This window comes from Mytilus californianus, unplaced genomic scaffold, assembly GCF_021869535.1.
Source record: "Mytilus californianus isolate M0D057914Y unplaced genomic scaffold, xbMytCali1.0.p SCAF_9, whole genome shotgun sequence".
Taxonomy (NCBI): Eukaryota; Metazoa; Mollusca; class Bivalvia; order Mytilida; family Mytilidae; genus Mytilus; species Mytilus californianus.
This window is the reverse complement of record NW_026262745.1, coordinates 96883964-96906613: the sequence shown is the minus strand read 5'-3', so window position 1 is coordinate 96906613 and position 22650 is coordinate 96883964. Positions and strand designations below refer to the sequence as shown.

The following is a 22650-nucleotide window of genomic DNA, read 5'->3' as shown; positions in this document are numbered from 1 at the left end:
TTTTATATGTAATAATTAGATTAAATATCCGTGTCAAGTGTTTGTTTTACAACGTTATATGAATTTTGTAATGCATCATATATTAAAACAAGCACATATGGTGATCCATTTATTGCATTGTCTACATTGGATTACTGTAGTATACGGTGATACTGTGCAATTTAACTTTGTTTACAATATTCTCACATGGTAGAACATTTGAATCTATCAATTTCGTGATTAGGGACCGTTTATTTGTTACCTAAACGGGGTCTTGTAGGAAACACAGGGGGGATTGCTATTTTTATTTATCTAAAGGGGTATCATATTTTTTATATACTTTGGATAGTAAACTATAACTACTTTAAGTAAGGGAACAAATGTGTTAAAATTAAATGCAGATGATGTGAGGCACATGAGGTGAGAGGAAATCAGATGTATCCGGTAAAAATACCCATAGAGGTCACTATAAACATTTTCGCTTGAACTTTAGATCCACTCCTGTTGCAAAGTTTCATAGAATAATGATAATTATGGGAAGTTGCAAGCGGATTGTTTTAAAAAGTTATGTTGAAAAGGAGGGGTAGACATTGATATGTGTGTGAACTCCATTAATTTCAAGGAATAGACTTGTCCTGGGTTATCTTCTTATACGAAGATGATGTTTAAGTGTTCTCAACGGAAATTATTTGTGTTTTTATGTGAAATATAAGAAGTTGCAATAAAATTGAACCATGAACGAACGAATGGTTTAAACATATTTTATTGTTCAGAAACTAAACAAATGGATGAGACACAAGTTTTACAACTTAATAATGTCTTCTCCAACGAACGAATGATGATTAAAATACAGATATTGCTTAAAAACAACATAGCAAATGTAAAACGTTACTGTAAATCTTATTTAATTATTAACTAATTTCGAAATATGAAAATCCGCAAGGTAAGCACAAGACTATTATTGTAAAAACCAATATTTCGAAAAATCGGAAGATTATTTTCTATTCTGTCAATTTTGTACAATACATATTGAAATACATAAATGGAGATGTTATGTTTTTATTAAAATGAAGAATTCATAAACATTTCATTTCTGTCATTTGAATACATAATGTTTTTATCTGTTTATGCTTTTATTGATTTTGGACAGATATATTTCATCACACAGAACAGCCTAAAAGATATGTAGTGCAGATAACGATATTTTATGGAACCCTATGAACTGTCATGATAAGCTGTTTTAAAAACATTAAGAATGTTTAAAGTTAATAATAGATGCAACAACGTTCAAATCATTGAACGTAAATATTTTATATTGTCGGCGGTGATTTATGATTAAGTCAGAAAGATTAAATGTGGCTTTCAGAAAGAAAAAAAGGCTAACAATTTTCTGAAGGATATTTTATGAGTGACTGTTCACACTTTTATATAAGTGTCTCGTTCCCTTGTATAGGATTGTAATATCAAAAAGACGAAATATGCATTCCATGCATTGTTTACATCTTATTAAAAAAAAAAAAATATCCATCATTGACATCGTATATTGATGGGACGGTAATTTCACTGTTTCAATATTTAACGAACGACAAAAAAAACAAAAAAAACATAATATATCTGTTATGCGTCTGAAGTGGATAAACTGTAACAGATTTATACTGCAAAGCATTTGTTTACAATGTGTCAGAACATTCTGGATTGATTATCTTGTATGTCAATTCATATCATTATCTCAGTGTTAAACTCTAGCAATGAAATAACAAACACATGTAACCAGTGATAACGAGCGAAATAATAACAACAAATGTTAAGTATTACTCTCAATCAACCTATTGACACAGACATTAACAATTATAGGTCACCGTACGGCTTTCAACAATGAGCAAAGTCTATACCGCACAGTCAGCTATAAAAGGCCTCGACTTTCATAGCATTTTAATAATTTATTTCATATTAACTAACGTGATTTATAATTAGGTCAGAACATATCTCATTAGAGCTTTCTTGCAATTTGACGAAAGGTCACGTTTGACGAATCATACGTAAGACTCGTTTAAGGGATCCTTTGTTTTGACATATTTATGTAATCTTAATCGAAGCGTCATGGAACGGTAATGTTTGCCTATAAAGAACCATTGCACTGCATGCGATTACTCATGTTAAACTTGATTTTTCGGAAGATTTAGGAATTTCGGGACGTACGAAAGGTGAAACTATAATACCACCAGAGGGAAGGAGATAACTGTACAATATTTCCTAAATATAGGCTCGTCAGAAGAAAAAAAAACTAAAAATTAAAGATTGTGCTCAACCCCCACCGTTCTTTCAGTGTACAATTGCATTTTCGTCCTGAACATTCATGAAATATTTGCCACTGGACGTTAAGCGACCAATAATCATATATAATTAGTTGATCTATAATCAAAGCTCAAGGGTGGATTTAGGAGTGAGGCGCACCCGAGTGCCTCTACTCAGATGACAAATTCCTAGCCTCATTTTCTAAATCTTCGCCTTGGCCTATTATGTACAGCTAAGTCAGAGACAGAGACGGTTTAATTTTCCAAAACACCCAAGTCTTCCGTTTTTTCTTTGAGTGTAACTTGTTTGTTTTTCTTCTTTTTTTTTAACTATTTAATGCTTGTTATTCAGTGTGAACTATGTAGCGTTCATATTAAACTTTATTTGCAATGATGTTGATGATCATCTATTTGTTGGTTGGCTGTTGTCTCGTAGACATTTATACTATATCTAACTAATAGTAGTTAAATCAAAACTGTTTGTTAGGGTGTGTGTGTGTGTGGGTTAATTGTCCAACCCTCTTCCCCATGGAATTGACATTGGATTACACATGTTCGCTCGTATTAACATCTTACGTAAAGACTAAATGCACCACTGATTGGTCCACAATTATTAGTTAATTAAAACAAATTAACGACGTGTAAAAGTATGATACCAAATGAGTGGCGTATATAGCATTACCTGAAGATATTACTAGTTGAAAAACAGACCATAAAAATCATCTGTGGAGTACTAAGACAACGACCATGAACTGTCAAATGGGGGGGGGGGGGCTTTATTATTTGTACTGTTTCACATATGTTTCCTGTGATCGCAAGAGTCACGTTACTTTTTTTATCACATTTAATTTTAACATTACTAGTAAAAGAAAGAAAAAAAATCTACACAAAATCTTTTTTTCCCTTTTTCCCAGATTTATTTTACATTACTTTTTCAAAATATTGCAGCATCCTTGTCTTGCAAATATCGATGGTCCACGTTGACAATTTGATGATATCATACATAATTTTATTAAAATGTTAATGGTGAAACGCATGCTTGCTCAATTCCCGCGCAAATGTGCAATCAATTAACATAAGTAACGTATCGGACGTAAGTGTATTTAAAACTATTTGTTTTTATTTTCAGATATTAAAAGCGTGTTTTATTTGCGATATGCTTAGATTTTTAAAGATACATTTGATTCAGAAAAGAATGCTCTTAATCGGATAAAACAAAGACCATAAGTGTTATCATGGAAATGTAATACATGCTCCCTTTACATTCGTTCGTACCTTTCGTCAAAATGTAAGAAAGCTCTAATAAGATATATAGGTAATGTACAATGCAATACAGATATACACCTCCTCTTAATTTAAATGCGTCATTTAAAATATACTGTCGTTTAATGTTTTATGTTCCGTAAGCAAATATAAACAAATTACCATAACACGAGGTCAAGAGTAATGTAGATGTTTAAGTCAAGTAGACAGAGCAATACGTTAAAACTATGATATAGCAAATAATCCGAAGTATTAAAAGTACATGGTCATTTTAAGGATAATGTTATATTCAATTTACTTTAAATTTATGAAAACTTTGACGTTCCTGCATTTTTGTTTCTTTTGAACAGATATTTAAATTGTTTCATGATGTTTATATTTTTGAACAGTCTATTTAATGACAACTGTAGACCACAAACAGATAATTTAAGACACAATATGTACAGTTAATACCACTTAATTGAAAATAACACTTCAAAGATGTCATGCATTCAACATATCCGAAGCTGTTTTCTGGATTTACCTTTATGTGAAACGTTCAAACCTAAACATATAAAAGCTAGGGATGTATAAATACATTAGAAACTTTTAAAGGCAACATAACACATATCCAAATTCATTTATGATCAACATTGCCTGAGGGCAAAGGTCCTTCGTATAAATAGTTGATGTGGTATGCACTTTTCAAGTTTCATATTGAGTGTGGCGTTTTAAGTCTGTTGTTTGAATTTTAATTTTTTACATTATGCAGATTGTTATTCTTCAAAACGTGGCTTTTGTATTCACTTTTTGAAGCTTCTTTTTTTTTATTTTCTAAAATGCCAACTTATTGAAAAAGAAAAGAATGCCTTCAAACTCTAAGAAAAACTCTTTTTGGCAATTTCTAGTTTCTAGTTTTTCATTTAGAGATACGGTCACTATAAAATTATCATTGCATTAAGCAGCTTACAGCTAATAGAAACGAACAAAAACCAAAAAAAAAAATAAAATAATTGGTTGATAGCACAAATAATCACACCGACACGCACACTTTGATTATCGCTCTCTGTTTAAAGCTGGTCTTCTTGTATTGCCAGTTCTAATATAAAAATAAGGAATTGTGGTATGGTTGCTAATGAGACAACTATCCACTAAAGTTCAAATGAAGTGGATGTTATGTTCATTTTGCCTTCAATAATAAATTTGACTAATCCGAAAATGAAAAATATCTTGTGGATTACACGTGAACTAAGGCAAACAGTCGTATCAAGAAACAACTCAACGAGTGCAACTAGTTTCACAGGACCAAATAGTCCATTCTGAAAACCAGAGCTATCATAGTTATTTTGGGGGAGGGGATTTGAAAGTATGACTAATCTTTAGTTTATACTGTAAATTGTTATTTGTATATTCGTCTTATTCTTTAGTATGTCATTCATTCTGTCTTTCTTTGCCATAAAGTTTTCAATTCAAAGCAATGATTAATATACATTTCAATTTGGACCACATTTCGATAAATTCTTACAAAAATTATCCTGGAAGATATTGTATTGAATTTGACAAAATATATATTAAATTATGCTTATGTTTCATTGGAGCGTTAGAGAGAATGTGGTCTATTTATAAGCTACTAAAAGGAATACAATGACATGTGATTTATACCTCAGAGACATCGACTTAATACGCCAATATGTTCTTCATACATCAAGGACATGTACGATAAACGTCGATGACATGTGCTGTTTACGTTAATACATCCTTATGACACAAATAATCAGCAACTTTATTTCTGTCAACTTAAATATGAATCATCACATGACATGTCGCTATATGATAAATCAAACTCTTAAGTCACAAAAATCCGAAATACAATACGAATAATCAAACAAAAACTAGTAAAGATCTGCTAAATGTACAAATGTTTGTCTTACATTACTAAAATTCTGATGATTTTTTTTCGAGTATCTATAAATAGAAAGCATACTTGATTTAGTCCGATATACCTCTTTCTCATTATAATCGGTCTTTAGTTTTCAATGTTGTGTTTTGTGTACTGTTGTTTTTGTTTTGGTCTTTTTCTTTCTTTGCCATGGCGTGGCCGGTTTATTTTCGACTTATGTATTTGAATGTTCCATTGGTATCTTCCCCTTTCTTTTTGTTAGACATACACATTATCAAGTGTTCATACAATTACGCCTTTTCTGAAATTTACGTCTATCTATCTGCAACTTTTCATTTTGTCATGATAACAAAATGTGATCAATAAATTATTGTCACTGTGGTTATGTTGTCTGCATATAATATATATATATCAATTTGATATCAGCAGTCGTGGATTATTGACCGCAGGACCTTGCTGTATCGTAGAATAAAGTTTTTCCAAGTACTTGTCAATCAAAAATATTAACTACGGGTAGAACACGATACAATTAATCGATATAAATATGCATTACCACAAACAAACAACTAGGAATAAATGTTATATAAAAAAAACGGAAGGCATAATAAAAAAAGAAACATATGTAAAAGAAAATCAGACCACATAACCATACGGAAAACGAGAGACAAAAGGAATAAACAACAAATTTTTAGATGTGAAATCAGTACTCGAAAAGTGAAAGCAGTTCTTTCTCTATGAGTAGCATCCATTGTGTTGTTTATAGCAAGTTGTTGTCAACCTTATTGTGTGCTATGGGAACGTGACTGTTGCTTCTACAAGAAAAACGTATCACTGGTCATATGTTACTCAAACGTTACGATCAACTACCAACTTAGTAAGTCCGTTCAATTGTTAAATGGTGCCATTATTTATGTTTTTTATACACACAAAGAGTTATAATTATAATAGAACATAATCTCTTCAACATTGTTGTGTCTGAGAAATATAAAATTCATACTACCACAACTTTTGTGATTTTATACAAAAAACATAAATTCGCAATAGATATTATACAATTATAGCCTTTGTATGTGGTCGATATATCTTTGTATCAACCTCATACAAAAGCTATAATTGTTATATAATGTATGTCATTACCCTTAAATAGAGCAGACATTTACTTGATTGGTTGTCATAATTTTGTCACTTTTATAGAGTACTATTTTTGGATATTTCAAAAATAACTGTGCAATATCATTTTTATATCTGCCATTTTCAGTCTACTTTCGAAAATTTAGTTAAGCGTGTGACTGTTTCTTGGGGATTCAAATTAATCAGATGATACAAAAAAAATATTTAACTATACAATCTGTTGTTGTGAGGTTTTGTTCATAATTCATTTTGCGATACATTAGTGCACTATTTTATCCTTTCAAATGAATTAACAAAACAAACAATTTAATGTAAATACATAATACAAGTATTCATTATGAATATATTTTGTAACAAAAAAAAAAGAAAGTGACATAATATTAGCAGAAAAAATCGTCATGTAGTTACGTAATGACAGCTTAACAATAAGATATGTGTTGCATAAAAAACTCTCAAAATGATTTATACATTAATGAATTTGGTAAAAATCGTGAATGAAAAAGCATTTTTGGATTTCGTTTCTATTGCTGTGTATTTTTAATTTTATTTTAACCTTCCCAAATTGTTTACATATACAAAAAATAATGGTTCCAAAATCGATATACTATTTTCATTTTTTGATTTTGACTTTCCTGAATAGGTTTAAAAGTTATACATGTTATAGTGCATATATTTACATTGTGTTATAGCTCAAATTTATTCCTTCAACGCATGTTCATTTGTGTTAATATGTCTTTTGATTGAGTTAAGCCATTTCAATTGATATTTTATAGTGTGTCTTTTCTATGTTGTGATGTTACACTATTGTTTCAGATAATGGCGAAGGTTGGTACCTATGAAAACGTTTAAACCCGCTGCATTTGTTTGCACCTGACCTAAGTCTAGAATCCGAAGTTCGATGATGTGGTTCATAAATGTTTCTCGTTTCTCGTTTTTTATATAGATTAGACCGTTGGTTTTCCCGTTTGAATAGTTTTACACTAGTACTTTTTTGGGGCCCTTTATAGCTTACTGTTCGGTGTGAGCCAAGGCTCCGTGTTTAAGACCGTACTGTGACCTATAATGGTTTACTTTTATAAATTTTGACTTGGATGGAGAGTTGTCTCATTGGCACTCATACCACATCTTCTTATATCTATTAAGCCTTCCAATTGATATATTTTATAGTATGTCTTTCTATGTTGTGATGTTATATTATTGTTTCAGAAAAGGGAGAAGGTTTGGTACCATTAAAACGTTTAATCCCGCTGCAAATGTTTGCACCTGTCCTAAGTCAGGAATCTGATGTACATGTCATTTTTGGGGCCCTTTATAGCTTGCAGTTTTGTGTGAGTCAAGGCTCCGTGTTGAATACTGTACTTTGACCTACAATGGTGTACCTTTACAAAATTTGGCTTGGATGAGAGAGTTGTGTCGTTAGCACTCATACCACATCTTCGTATATCTATATAACTAAAATAATGGTCAGAAAATCGATATACTAGTATGAAGAACTTGTGAAGATATACATAAAAAGGTAAATGTTTGCTAAAAATGTATACCATATTGGTATATAACTAGGAGTAATTTTACATATATAGAAATATTTGATTTTGTAAGAATCATCTTTACTTTTTCTTTTATCAAAATACTAATATTAAAACACAAATTGATAAACACTCTTCAGTAGACAAGGGAAATTCACAAACCATTCCTTGATTTTCTTAGTACAGAATACAAGAAAAAAAAAGGGCAGATAAATTACACAGTCAAATAAAATTAGTTCCTATTGATACCAATAGATTTATTTTAAAAGAGAACATTTAGCAGAACCGAAACAAGTGAAAACATCCAGAATTTTTGATAAACACCAGATTATTACATATTAAAACTTTTAAGAGAACCTATATATTTGCAAATTACAAACACATGTAGTAAAAAAACATAGATGACAATTAAAGCATACATGTACAAAATTTGTGACAAAATTGAGACAAATGATTTGAAGAAGATACAGCAGGTTCAAATAACTAATTCGATTATCACTCTAAATTCAAACAAAACCTTATTTTGTAGATGATTTAACAACTTAGAATAACATTATTTCCTTAAAGTAAAGGCATGAAACACCTACTCAAGTTATGAATAGGTCTTTAAAATAAGGGTGAGGTTGTTGAAGGGTGAAGGGTTGAATAAATTTTCCACAAACAAAACGTGACTGCTTACGATAAAATGGTGCACAAACAACAGATCACCAACCCATATTTTCTGTATGATTAAGTCAGTATGAGCTTTTCTGATTACCCAAAGCTGACATGCTGTGTATTATGAATGACTTATACATTATATCAAGTTAATTATTTATAACTGACTCATAACAGTTACTTCAGATTAATAATATGACAGGCAAAGACTACAAATTGTTATAAAAATATTTATAATCTCGTATTCAACTTTTTAATTCAGAGACAATATGAGATTATTAGATATATAGAAATACAATCTGAATAGCAATTATTTTCCAAGGAAAGGGTCAATTTGTGAATCGCTCTCTTTCTCTGACTACCGTTTTTAGTAGAACTTTGCAGCTGTTACATTTTTTTTTTTTTAAGTCTGAATTGACGGAGCTTTCAAAAACAATATTTTTAAGATCTTATACATAACAATTGATATATGAGGTGTTTTGTGTTTCTGCTATTTTAAAAGTTGCAGGGAATAATATGATATATTACGTACACATTTAGGACAAACTTCAGATAATATATATATGTGTTCTCCTCCTCTTTATACAACTTTTTTTTTGTCAAACTTAAGATAAATAATTCTTTTATAATTTTCTTTAAGCCACATTACTGCTAAATAGTTAACCCTACAAAATCCGAAAATGGTATCTTCTTTACAGAATGTTGATTCCTTTCGTAACTATCTTTTGTTTATATGTTGAACAAAGCTCGCACTTCAATCACCATATGAAAAATAGATCGAATATAAAAATGAACAAACTTGTTGAACTAATACCCATTTGAGTGAACTTACAAGTCAGGAGCCTGTAATTCAGTGGTTGTCGTTTGTTTAAGTGTTTCATATTTGTTTTTCGTTCTTTTTTTGAACATAAATTAGGCCGTTATTTTTCTCGTGTGAATTGTTTTACATTTTTCATTTTGGGGTCTTGCGGTATGGGCTTTGTTCATTGTTGAAGGCGTACGGTGACCTATAATTGTTAATTTCTGTGTCATTTGGTCTCTTGTGGAGAGTTGTCTCATTGGCATTCATACCACACCTTCTTTTTTATATTTACAAATACGTTTGCATTACTCGATTATTTAGTCTCGCAAATAGTGTCTTCACCTCCAAATTAGAATCATGTGGTATGATTTTCTGAGAGTACAATTACAGGGATATGATTAAAATAATGTATTTGGCCTTGTCTGTTAAGGGGTCACCATCAGTCCAAAAAGTGCAAATTGATTATTTGTTGTAAAAAACTTGGAGCAGATCATTATCATGATCCAATTTGAGATTACTTTTAATGTTGTCTTAATGAAAATGAAACATAATACTTTAATCATACAAGATTAGTTATCAGTTTGACTTAACATTCAGAAACCGTTTTGTTAAGTCTAAAAAAAGTCTAGATTTAGATCTTGACATTTCTTATGTTTTATCATTTTGTAATTTTTCATTTCGTGTTGTTTTGTTCCTGTTATTTTAAGTTCAGTCTTTGCCTTACATAATTATACAAAAATATGATTATAAATGAATCACATTAGTTTTAGGAAAGTATGCTTGTGTGCTACACAATATATCTTAAATGAATTTTACGAACAAACAAAAAATGTCAGACGATTCATATTATGATAATCATTCTTGTTAGGATGAAAACACAGTGACACAGTTTACAACTAGCAATGGCATCTACATGTCTTTGTGTAGTGAGCTGGTTCTATGCCTTTCCTACCAAATATTGCCAAGACATTCCCTCGTAGCTACAGTGAAATAAAATAAAACATTAAAACATAATTACACGTAATTAAATTTTTTTGTTTTAAATCAATTAATTTCATGTTTCAAAATAGTAATAACTTAAACGAACGGATATTGATTGCTGTATTCAATAAGCAATGCTGGATTATTAAGAAATAATACGGCTGCCATTAATTATTTCGATTCTAATATGACAATGACGGTACTTTCGTCAACCGTGAATGCCCTATACACATGACACTGGTTAGCTGTTACGTTTTACCACCCGTATTTAAAAACAGAATTTTTATTATTATTTTCTTGAATATTGTTAGAGTGTTCACATTCATCTAATTTTTATTTTATTCAAATGTTGTCTAGTTTCATAATGATTATTATATGAACAGAGTATGTCAAATTTTGGTTGATAAATTCGCCGAACATTTGTTTTGCTGCAACCAAATAATTATTTCCTTTTGATTTGAATGGTAAAATATTGGAATATAATGTATTTATCTTTAATGATATTTGTTAACAATTTTAATAAGTCTAGTCAGTCAATTTATACAGTATAATAATAAATAAACTCATAAATCCTCTTCATGTTTTACAATTCGTACTCATTCAATGTTAGGTCAATGTCAGAAAAATATAGTTTGTTTTGTATGAGGCTGAGAAACTGGGAATTTTTTACCGAGTCCTTCCCCAGTTTTGTGCCAAATACAAAAAAGGTATATTTTTATGACATTGACTTAATATTGTTTTTATACTGCATCTTAAATTAATGCATTTAAAGATCCCTTATTTTGATCCATTAATGAACTCTTAGTTGTTAAAAAGGTTTTCCATGATGAAATTGACATTGCACAAAATATAGGTGCTACTATATTTAGGAAATACACACAACATGTTGCTGTATATTATAAATCATTGTTTTTACTCATTCCAAACTGACTATGTTGTTCCTTTCACATGCAACAGACAATTTGTACATACATTCCAAAATTAACAAAAATAATAATGAAGAATTAAGTTCATTATTTTTTTGTATTAAAATAGAAAGGAGGTCGTTTGAAGGGGCATAACGCGGAACAGCCAGTTGTGTGTATTAATGCGTTTGCGCTAAAGGTAGATATACTGTGATTATACTGGTTGGCGATAATAGGTCGTCATATTAGAATTGGAAATAGTAGATATTGAAGAATTTTTGCAATGTTAAATTAAATTCCAAATGTTATTTCAAATTGTTTTTGTTAATCCGGACTGCTAAATTTTGTAGCACAGGAAGTTGCAATACAAACTGTCGCACCCTAGCTAAATTTCCTTTTAGGGCTCTTTCAAAATCGTCTTAGTTATGTTAACATTCTAAATGCTTCGTTCTTTGTTTGAATATAATGCCAATGTGTTTGGCGATATAGTGGTAATTTCCACCTGCGTTAGCAAACATGTCTATCAAGATCTCACACAAAAAACTAAAATATACCTACATATTACTGAAATATTTTTCAAAACATACATTATACTTTATTTCAAACCTTAACAAAAATGTACATGAAATTAGAATATCAACTGTTGGAACAATCGCCACCTTCTGTTTTTTTTTACATTTTGATATGTTCACTATAGATAAAACTACCTGTACATCTGACATAATTTGCCGGCAAAGTCGTTTGCATTTTTTGTTTATATTGGTAAACGGACTGAAAGTATATATATTCTTTCTTTTTTGTTATGGATTTGGGTTTGTGTTAAAGTGAAATGAGCCACTTCCACTCTGTGTAGTATTTGTATTTGTATCCATCTGATGAGTTAAGCCTTTTTCAACTGATTTTTATAGTTCGTTCTTATGTTGTACTGTTACACCACTGTCCCAGGTTAGGGGGAGGGTTGGGATCCCGCTAACAAGTTTAACCCCGATACATTCTGTATGTATGTGCCTGTCCCAAGTTAGGAACCTGTAATTCAGTGGTTGTCGTTTGTTTATTTGTTACATTTTTGTTTTTCGTTCATTTTTTGTATATAAATTAGGCCGTTAGTTTTCTCGTTTGAATTGTTTTACATTGTCATTTCGGAGCCTTTTATAACTGACTATGTGGTATGGGCTTTGCTCATTTTTTAACGCCGTACGGTGACCTATAGTTGTTAATTTCTGTGTCATTTGGTCTCTTGTGGAGAGTTATCTCATTAGCAATCATACCACATCTTCTTTTTTATATATACTTACAGTAAACAACTACCGTTATTGCACGCCCTGAAAAAATCGATGGTCCAATGAAACACGGTTGATGATGATACCATAACAAAGTATGTATACGTATCTTTGTAGAAGAACTGTAAAAGTTTATCCAACAGCAATATACTTCGTACTTTATTTTGCCTTTTTTACTTTTTGTGATTCGAGCGTCACTGATGAGTCTTTCGAAGACGAAACTTGCGTCTGGCGCAATAACAATCCTGGTATCTATGATTAGTTTAAATGAGGATGTTTAATTTGATGTATGCCTTTTTTGCTTCTTTGTTACATTTGTTTGTTTTTATAGTGATTAAGATGAAAACACAATGTTGACTGCTGTACCCCTATTTTTGACATTTTTACCTACTGTGTCTTTGTTTTGTTCACGCATCGTTGTCAATATAATGTAATTTGATGCGACTGTCATACAAGTGAGAGGTTTAGCTAGCTATAAAACCAGGTTCAATTCACCATTTTTTACATAAGAAAATGTCTGTACAGAATATGACAGTTGTTATCCATTCGTTTGATGTGTTTGAGCTTATGATTTTGCCATTTAATTAGGGACTTTCCTTTTTGAATTTTCCCCGGAGTTCAGTATTTTTGTGATTTTACTTTTTATATACTAGATAAATATAGCTAATGCCTAAACGTACATTCTATGGAAACAGCTAAGATAAAATTATTCGCCTTTATTCTGGTGTGTAAGTTGTTTCACTTCTATTATATACTTTACCGGTCATTGTATACGAGGTGGTGAAAAATTAGACACAACTTGAATACTGTAAATTCATAAATATGCGAGTATTTTTTTTAATTAATGCAAATATTGCAACTGGGAGAGGGTTGCAATTATTAGAACTCTGATACATATATTTGTTTGGAGATTTTTCTTAAAATTTATTGCTAATTTTGTATTATTTCCCCTAAAAAAAGAATTAAAAAATGTAACAAAAATATCGTATGTCCTTTTGTGATATTTTATAATCAATTTCACATTTTTTACGTGATTTCCTTTAGTGTTGGAGTACGAACATTTTAAAACCAAACCTTTTAGATGCTATTAATCTCCTGCTGTGATTATTCAGGAATGGATAGGATAATTTCTAACCATGTCTTTTAATCTTTTAATGGGGAAAAAAACTTCGAAAGACCAAGTGTTAGTAATTTTAGTTTACGACTTTCTATTAAATGTGTTTTCAAATGGGCAGAGTTGTCTCATTGGCACTCATACCACATCTTCTTATATCTATATGCATTCATGTTAACATTAAATGGTAAACAACATGTAATGATGTATAGTCCTCCGAAACACTTTTCTGGAGTTAACATTAACCAGGAGTTCGAAAACTAAAAAATTCAAAGCTAGGGGTGCATTAATACGAAGAAACATTAGAAGCTTACCTAATAAACATACAAAATGGGACATACAAAGAATAAGCAGAATTCGTTTAAGGTCAACTTTGCCTGATGAAGTTGTAACCTGTGTATTTTGATTTATAAAACTTATCTGGAATGTGAGAAAATTATATCAACCATCGGGACTCGCTATCAATTTTATGTGATTGAAGCGCTTTTCTGATTTCTTCCCTGTGTGGGATGCATGAAAAAAAACAACAGGAAACTGAAGATAGATTCTTGCGACCGAAAAAGGATACTTATCAACAACATACAAATCGTAAGTCAAATGAAGACGCACAACAGTGTGACGGTGGTTTCATTTAATGATAAGGATTACCATGTCGAAGTCCATGTTCATGTTTCATTAGTTTGTGTTCTTTTTTTTTTTTTTTGTCTATTAATGTACATGTTTGAACACACAACAACCTAACAGTTTATATATAGTTATAACTAGATTTTTCATGCTGTACACTTAAGTATAATTACGACAAAGCTGTAGGTCTTTATGAAACAAGACATATAGCATTTACAAAAATTGCTTTTTATTCTTTAGGACAACTGATTCATGGAAGATTGATGTTGTACTGTTTTTTGTTTTTTTATTTGTTTTTTCACATATCCATTTCGGGCGAACGGATGATTTTGATATGATATAGGTAAATATTTGTTACTTACATATTCAAACCCCGATCGCTAAAATATGAAACAAGAATGAAGTTATCTAAAGGCAACATTTTTAAACTATTTCAAATGCGTATTGAAAAATTTTGTTGACTAATAATCTTAATCACACACTGTTAATTCAGAAATGTATTCTTGAATAAAAGACAAAACATGAAAGATTGATAATTGGGCTTTATCAAATTTAAAGTGCAAATTCTTATTGAGAATCTAAAACTGTTGCAATATTTGCAAACAAAAACCAATATGGCAAATATTTCAGAAGTTAAATAAGTAAAATTTAAAATGAATTATTTTCATTTAGAATCATGCAAAGATAGAAGCGCGAAAAACGATATTGATAAACACAACAACAATGTAACGATATATGTTTAAATAATTAAGAAAATGCAGGATTATGACAGTTGTTGTCCATTCATTTGATTTTGCCATTTGATTAGGGACTTTTGCGTTTTGAATTTTCCTCAGAGTTTAGTATTTTTGTGATTTTACCTTTTACATTGTTCATGTTGTTTACCACATCGATGTACATACTGAAAAACTCATTTGTAAAGTCATCAGATCAAAAGCTATTCTGCAAAGAATTTTCAAAGTATGTTGCATAACTTGTTTGTAATTTGTCGTTTTGATTTGTGCAGATTTTAAACAAAATTGCTCAGATTGTGATAAAAGCGTGAAATTTTACATTAAAGTAGTACAGGTCATGGAAAACATTTTCAGCTATGGAACCACTCTGAAAGACAAAATTAGCGGGAGAAGCGGACATTTTTAGATGGCCTACGTTTGTTTTCTTTAAAATACTTTCATAAAAATTATATAAGTTAACAAATTGACATGAAACCTGGTACAAAGAGTGACAGTGCTTACTGTCAATTCAGAAGTGTTTGATCAATAGATGACAAAAAAGTACAAGCTTGATAATCGGACTTTAGCAAAGACTGCATACAAATAATGCTATTGCAATTTAAAATGCAAATTTTTATTTTTGAGAATCTAAGTTGTTGCAATATACGCAAATAAAACACAACATGAAAAATGTTTCAGAATTTTCATTAGTACAATCAAATTAAATATGAATTATTCTCAAATAGAATCATGCAAAGATAGAAACGCTAAAAACAATATTGAAAAACACAACAACAGATTAACGATATTGTTTAAATGTTAAAATCCATATTAAGACTGGACAAATCATCTGTAAAGTCACCAGATCAATAATTGTTATGCAAAGAATTTGCAAAGTATGTTGCCTTATTTATTTCTGATTGTATAACACGTATAAGAATGCATACAGAGATAATTTAATGATATAAAATATGATGCAACTGTTTATGCTGATCTTAATTGATTTCGCCATTTTTTTCCGAAAAACTTGTTGTGGTTTATGATATGATAACTTGTTGAAGTATGAGAGTATAGATGTATCAGCGTTTAAAGTTACAATGACTTTACAGTTGTTAACGAACAACAAACCAAGTTTTGTCATGGAAATGATTAGTTTTGGCGCATCGTGCTTATGCAGATGTAGCTGAGATTTTACATGTCAACGCTTTATTAGCAATACAGAAGGGCTCCAATCATTAGAGATATTTCGGTTTTTCCACAGATGAAGAAATCATAAAATATATTCATTCCTTATTAAACCTTAACTCATTCATAATCTACTCTTATCTATCATTCTTTTTGTTCATAAATGATAGTCGGGAAAACTATTTTATAAGCCTAAAGATGCTCTGAAGTGTGCACTATTAGCTATTGGGTCACTGAAGTTTCACCAATACACTATTGTGTTCATATACAAAACATTATTTCACTTAGACTGAAGTATTCCGCAAAGAATAATTTACCTCTTCAGCTATTCATTTATGTTTGTAAAAAACAATTTTCACACTGTTTAAGCAATGAACAAACAGCATTATAACTTTAATACATATACGTACCCCCGTGTTTCAGGTTCATTACTGCAAAATAAAATGAAATTTTCTTTTCTTATTAAGTGTTATTGTGAAGTCACGCATCCTAAAATAAAGCAGATGAAACGCAAGTTTGTATGCTATGTTCTTAAACAAGTAGTTATTGGACTAACGGTTCAAAGCAATTTCAAAAGAATTTGTCACATCAAGATGTCTATCATGTCTATTTGTTCTGAAGACAATTCTTTGACTTAATTAACAAAATAACTTCGTTGAAACACACCACTTCATCAATGAGGTAACAAAGTGTGTTTTGTCTTGTCCAAATAAATCTACCATCAAAGGGGTAAATGATTATGTTTTGTTTACATATTCTATATTAATGTCTTGTCTTTTTAATTTTGGTCGTGGTGTTGTCTCTTTCTTAGACTTCTGCTTTGAAATTTTCGATTGCTTGGTGCTCCTTGATACCCTGATGTCTCATCTTTCTAGAGATCGTGCGACTTTTGCGTTTTATTTTCATATTTTGGAGTATTCTCAAATTTCAATATTTTCTACTTTAACATAAGTGAAACATAAAGAAGGGACACGATAAAACAAAGACCAATAAGTTTATGCAGAAAATTTCCTATTCTATCAGTAACGTCAAACGCATGTGAAATCAATAAAATTGAAAAAAGAAGACCTGTCGAACATGCTATCTAATATACTAAGAATTGATTGTTAACGAAACGTTAAGATCCATCGACTAGTTTTACCGAAAATTTAGATTTCTTTACTAGAAGTATCTGTATTGTAAACAAATTAAATCAATTTTATAAAATGCTAAATCACTCTTTTGCTTCTCATAGAAAAACATAACTAATATCATATATAATAGAAGTTACGTCCTGGACCAATATAGCAGGACAATTTACATTAATACCAAAAGCGCAAACACATAACCATTTGAAAGCCATGGAATTTATAAAAACGTTTAAACATAAAAACTACATTAACACAAATGAACCTCAATATAACCAAATTCAGCTACGGTAAAAGTCGCTATGAGAAATTATACACTATATCATATAAGATATGAACTGAAACATACAAGTTCTGTTGATTACAAATTAAAATCACTATCATCTATTGTGTACAAACGAATCAAATGCTTTGTCGTATATTATAAGTAAAAGATCAAGTAAACATATTAACTTACATTGATTGCCGTTTAAAATTACTCAAAAACATTTATTAAGTAAATAATGACACATACATATACGTTTCGACAAATCAGCAAGTTTCATTCATATACATTCAATACAATATAAAGAATATTTTTAGTATAAGCGAACTTTACTTGACACATACGCAAAATTCAGTAAATGATGGGTTGTATGAAAAGAGAAAAGACATGCAAAAAAACGTTTTCCGTCTCAAAATAAGTTAAATGAGACCATCTTTATATATGTTGTACCTATACTCGTTCGATTTAGTACGATATACTTACGTTGAAACCTGCTCATTCCTGTAAAAAAATCCAATAAACATGTCAAATAACAAAATAGTACAAAACAACAAATTTAAAGTGTTTTATTTATTTGTTTCAAATTTCAGACACAAGTATGTGTTAGATATTCATAGCAGGTTTAATTAAAACGACTTTTAAATCTCTACAGATTGCCTCATGCCAAGACCAGTTAAGGACAAATGATACAGTTACAGGGGAGGTGATGACTTCGCTCACGTATCATGTAATGTTTTGCGACGTCAAATTTTGATATATCGGGATAACTCTGTCGCCTGATTTTGATCCTTTAGACTAATCTAACTTGAAAATGAGTACATAAAACAGTCATTATAGCAATTTCATTTGGCCTACTTGGTATGGAGAATATTTGTTCTAACATTTATGTAAAAATCACCGATGAATTCGTTTTAATAAGAGATATGTAAAACAAAAAAATCCGGTCTTTTACTAAAATTATGAATTTCAAAAGAACTGTTACAAAACTTGGAATCACAATTATGGAGAGAATATATTCTAGGTTACAAAAATCGGCTAGCGTTTATCCATTGAAACTAAAAAAAAGTAAGGCATGTCTTATAAAGGATAAAAAATTATAAGACTTCAAAATTTCCAGTAAATGTATAATTTTCGGAACCATTTATCTCTATAAGTAGCACATACAGGTACATTTTGTTAATTACATATTTAAATTGAATAGATGTAAAACAGCTTGTATGCAAACTTTTGTCAGAAATTAGCCTTGGAATAAAAACTGTATCATATGCCCTTGAGAGATGCTGAGATTTAAATTAGTCACTTTCCCTAAATATTTCAAATGTCTTTATTTATTGTTAATTTTGCTCACAATGGAAATAAGTCCTTATTTTTACATAAACTCAGACATTTTGAATATGTTTTATGATATGGTAACGTATAAACTTGTTAGCAATGACAGATGCTGTTGTGATTTCACATTTGCAAACACACTGGAAATGAAATTTACAATCAGCCAGTTAACACACATCTAACTATTAAAAAAACAACATTTTTAAAGTTGCAAATATTTTACTTACTGGCAAAAAATGCATACGTATCTGTACCTCGTTTGCACTGCTGGTGGCCTAAAATGTGATTATTTAGAGTGTATTTCTTATTTGTTTTAATCAACCTGCAGGAAATTTGCAAATGCGACGAAGATAAGACAAATAGCAAGATGTATGTCAACATGCTTTGAACAAGAACTACCATAGTCTGACAAAAGCGGGGTGAATATACCAACGGGACATCAAACTCAGAAGTCAAGAACAAAATGACAATGGTTCTGACATTGTTTCACATAATGTTTTTATATTGTTTCATAGGTTAATTTATTCTTAGTGTAAGTTTGCTTGATTTTGGTAATATTTCCTTTTGATCGAGTTAAGCAATTTCAACTTATATTTTATAGTTTGTCCATTTATGTTGTTATATGATACTACTGCTAGAGGTAAGGGTGATGATTGGCGTCTGTTAAAACGTTTAAACCCGCTGCCTTTGATGGAACCTGTCAAAAGTCAGAAGCCTGTTGTTCAGGGGTTGTCGTTTGTTGATGTGTTTTATTAGTGTTTGTCGTTTCTCGTTTTTATATAGATTAGACCGTTGGTTTTCTTATTTGAATTGTTTTACACTAGTCATTTATGGACATTAATAACTTGCTGTTTGGAAGGGGTGAGCCAAGGCTCCGTGTTGAAGGCCATGCTTTGACCTATAATGGTTTCCTTTTTAGAAATTGTAACTTGGATGGAGAGTTTTCTCATTTGCACTCATACCACATCTTTTTTTTTTTTATCTACTGACAATGTTGCGGCATAACACAAAAACAAAACACGATCAAAAGACACATATATGTATACAAAACACAAAACTAACGACTGAGCAACGTAAACACCTACAAAACAAGGGGTGTTCTCATGAGTGCTTGTAGCGGAGGTATATTTTCCAAATGACTTTATTATCAATGATAATAGTAAATCTGATCGGATTATAGTGTATATCGAAAAAAGAACTGAACTTATAATGATCATAAGTATTCCAAACTTCATTTTTTTTAATCCAGTCAACTAACAACTTCGAAAATTTTACATTTCTGTAGCAAATACAAAGACCGATTGTTGCGAAATATGTATTTATATTTCTTGTTGTTCCAAGTTGCTTTTTGAACAAAGTTCACCTTATTTGACTTCATTAATACACTATTGAAATGCATTCGTTCATAAATGTTCATGACTATCATTCTAATGACCCGATTGATCTTATAATTCGAACCTATTGTGTTTGTTCAGAAAAGCCTTTCGGACTGACTGCATAAATCATAACCTGCTTTTCTGAAAATAGTATATATAGAAATGTATGGATTATTTGGAAACCATGTGTCAACTTTCATAAGGATAGTTCATCTTAGGTTGTTTTGACGATTTGTCTTGGGGTCACTGATTCCAACGTTATTCATGAATCACTTACTTTCAAAGGTTTTGATTTGTAAATTCTGAATATAGGTTATGAGAGAAGCAATAAGATAAACCAAATCATTGATATTTATTTAAGTTAGATACTATATACATATTGACATATTGTATGGTTGACTGATATATGTGTCTAGTAACAAAAAAGTAAGATAAAGATACCGAACTCAGAAATCCCGAATCAAATGGCGAAATCAAAAGCTCAAATTCATCAAACGAATGGATAACAACCGTCATATTTCTGATTTGGTACAGATATTTATTGTGTAGAAAATGATGGCTTAAACCTGTTTACTTCTTATTTGTATGACAGCAACATAAAATGTTGTTATATTGACAACTATATGTGAACAAAACAAACATTACATTATAGGTAAAAATTTCAAAAAATACGGGTACAGCAGTCAAACTTGTGATATAATAATAATCACTATGAAACAAACAAATGCATGTATGTCAACAAAAAACACAAAAAGGAATATATTGTGGAAAAATTAATATTCATTGGATACCAATTTTCTGTTTATCTTTTCTTTTTTAGCCATTTTATTTTTCGTCGTACGTGTTTTGATGTCCGTTTGGAATATTACGCACTTCTTTTAAAATATTCATCGTCATGCTACCAATGACAACATGGAATGAAAAAAAATATATATACGGTTTTTATAATATAAAGATTTAGTCAGGTCTACTTCAATTAAACGATATGTGAAAAGAGATTATCAAAGTCTAAATATTAATGCCATATTACCATGAATACAAACTTTGACTTATAGGGCACGGTATCATGTGACAACGGCTAACTAGACTTTACTCTGACCCACTTCAAGGTTACTTATTTAGTTACAGATGACTGGGCTATTCAACCTATTGTATATAAACTCATCATAGAGACCAGGATTGAAATTTTGTATATTCACCAAACGCGCGTTTTGTCTGCAAAAGACTCATCATTAACGCTCGAATCAATAGAAGTTAAAATGACCACATAAAGTACGAAGTAGAAGAGCATTGAGAACGAAAACTCCATAAAGTTTTGACAAATATTTATTGTATTTTATCGTATTGTCAGGAGCTAACAATCTTCTTCTTTGTTCACACCCACTTGTAATACCTTTAACGACGTAATGTTCGACTGCAAATTAATGTCTCCTATCTTGTATTTGTGTTGTTTCGGTTTGTTTACTTTGGTCGTTTTAAAAACAATAAACACTGACTTGGGATCTTGATAGTCTTATTGAGTAGGTGTACTTAATACAACTTTTAAATTAATAAAAAAATAAATATGATTACCTGGTATCTTGTTTGATGTCAGTGTTTTCCTGGAAAGCTTTACCTTTCCTAAAACACAAACAAATCACTACATAATCAGCTGAACTAATGTTGAATAAATATACAGCATGTAGTTATTTCAACTCATTTTTTACATAAAAACAAATGACAAGTTCTAGTTAAGTTCATGAGTAATGATTAGAATATCATTATTTCATACGTCAAAGGTTACAAACGAAGGATGAAACAAATTTTCTATTGTCAGTAACACAACAACGTTACATATACAAATCATAGTAAATACCATTGAAACCATAATAATTTAATACAACACGAAGTATTAATAGAAAAAAAATCATAGCATATGTCCGAAAAGCCTTTCGTACTAAAACGTAACGAGGAAAGCTCCAGCAAAGATAGAAGAAAGCTGGAGATGTATTCTTATTTAGAAATGGGAGGTCCTAGAATACCAAAAAAAACCAAATTTCACATCAAGTAAGAATAAAATGTCTTAAATAAAAAATTGGTAGAGGAAGGTTGTCTACACAACAGATAAATAACTCGGTGACTTAAACATGTACAAGTCCCACATTAGCGGCAACTATCAAGTGCTAAAAAATGCAAATAGTATTTTCAAAACTGGATACCTCCTTAGTTAGTTCTTCATGA

General features: G+C 30.5%; 1 long non-coding RNA gene across 1 annotated transcript; it reads right to left on the bottom strand.

Annotated features, from left to right (window-relative positions):
* Positions 1 to 14796: 14796 nt before the first annotated feature.
* On the bottom strand, positions 14797 to 22055 carry LOC127714564 (uncharacterized). The gene is made up of 5 exons (XR_007987789.1): positions 22003 to 22055; positions 19282 to 19329; positions 18209 to 18226; positions 16744 to 16764; positions 14797 to 14815 (listed from the first exon to the last, which is right to left on the bottom strand). It is a non-coding gene; the product is annotated as an uncharacterized LOC127714564 (long non-coding RNA).
* Positions 22056 to 22650: the final 595 nt, after the last annotated feature.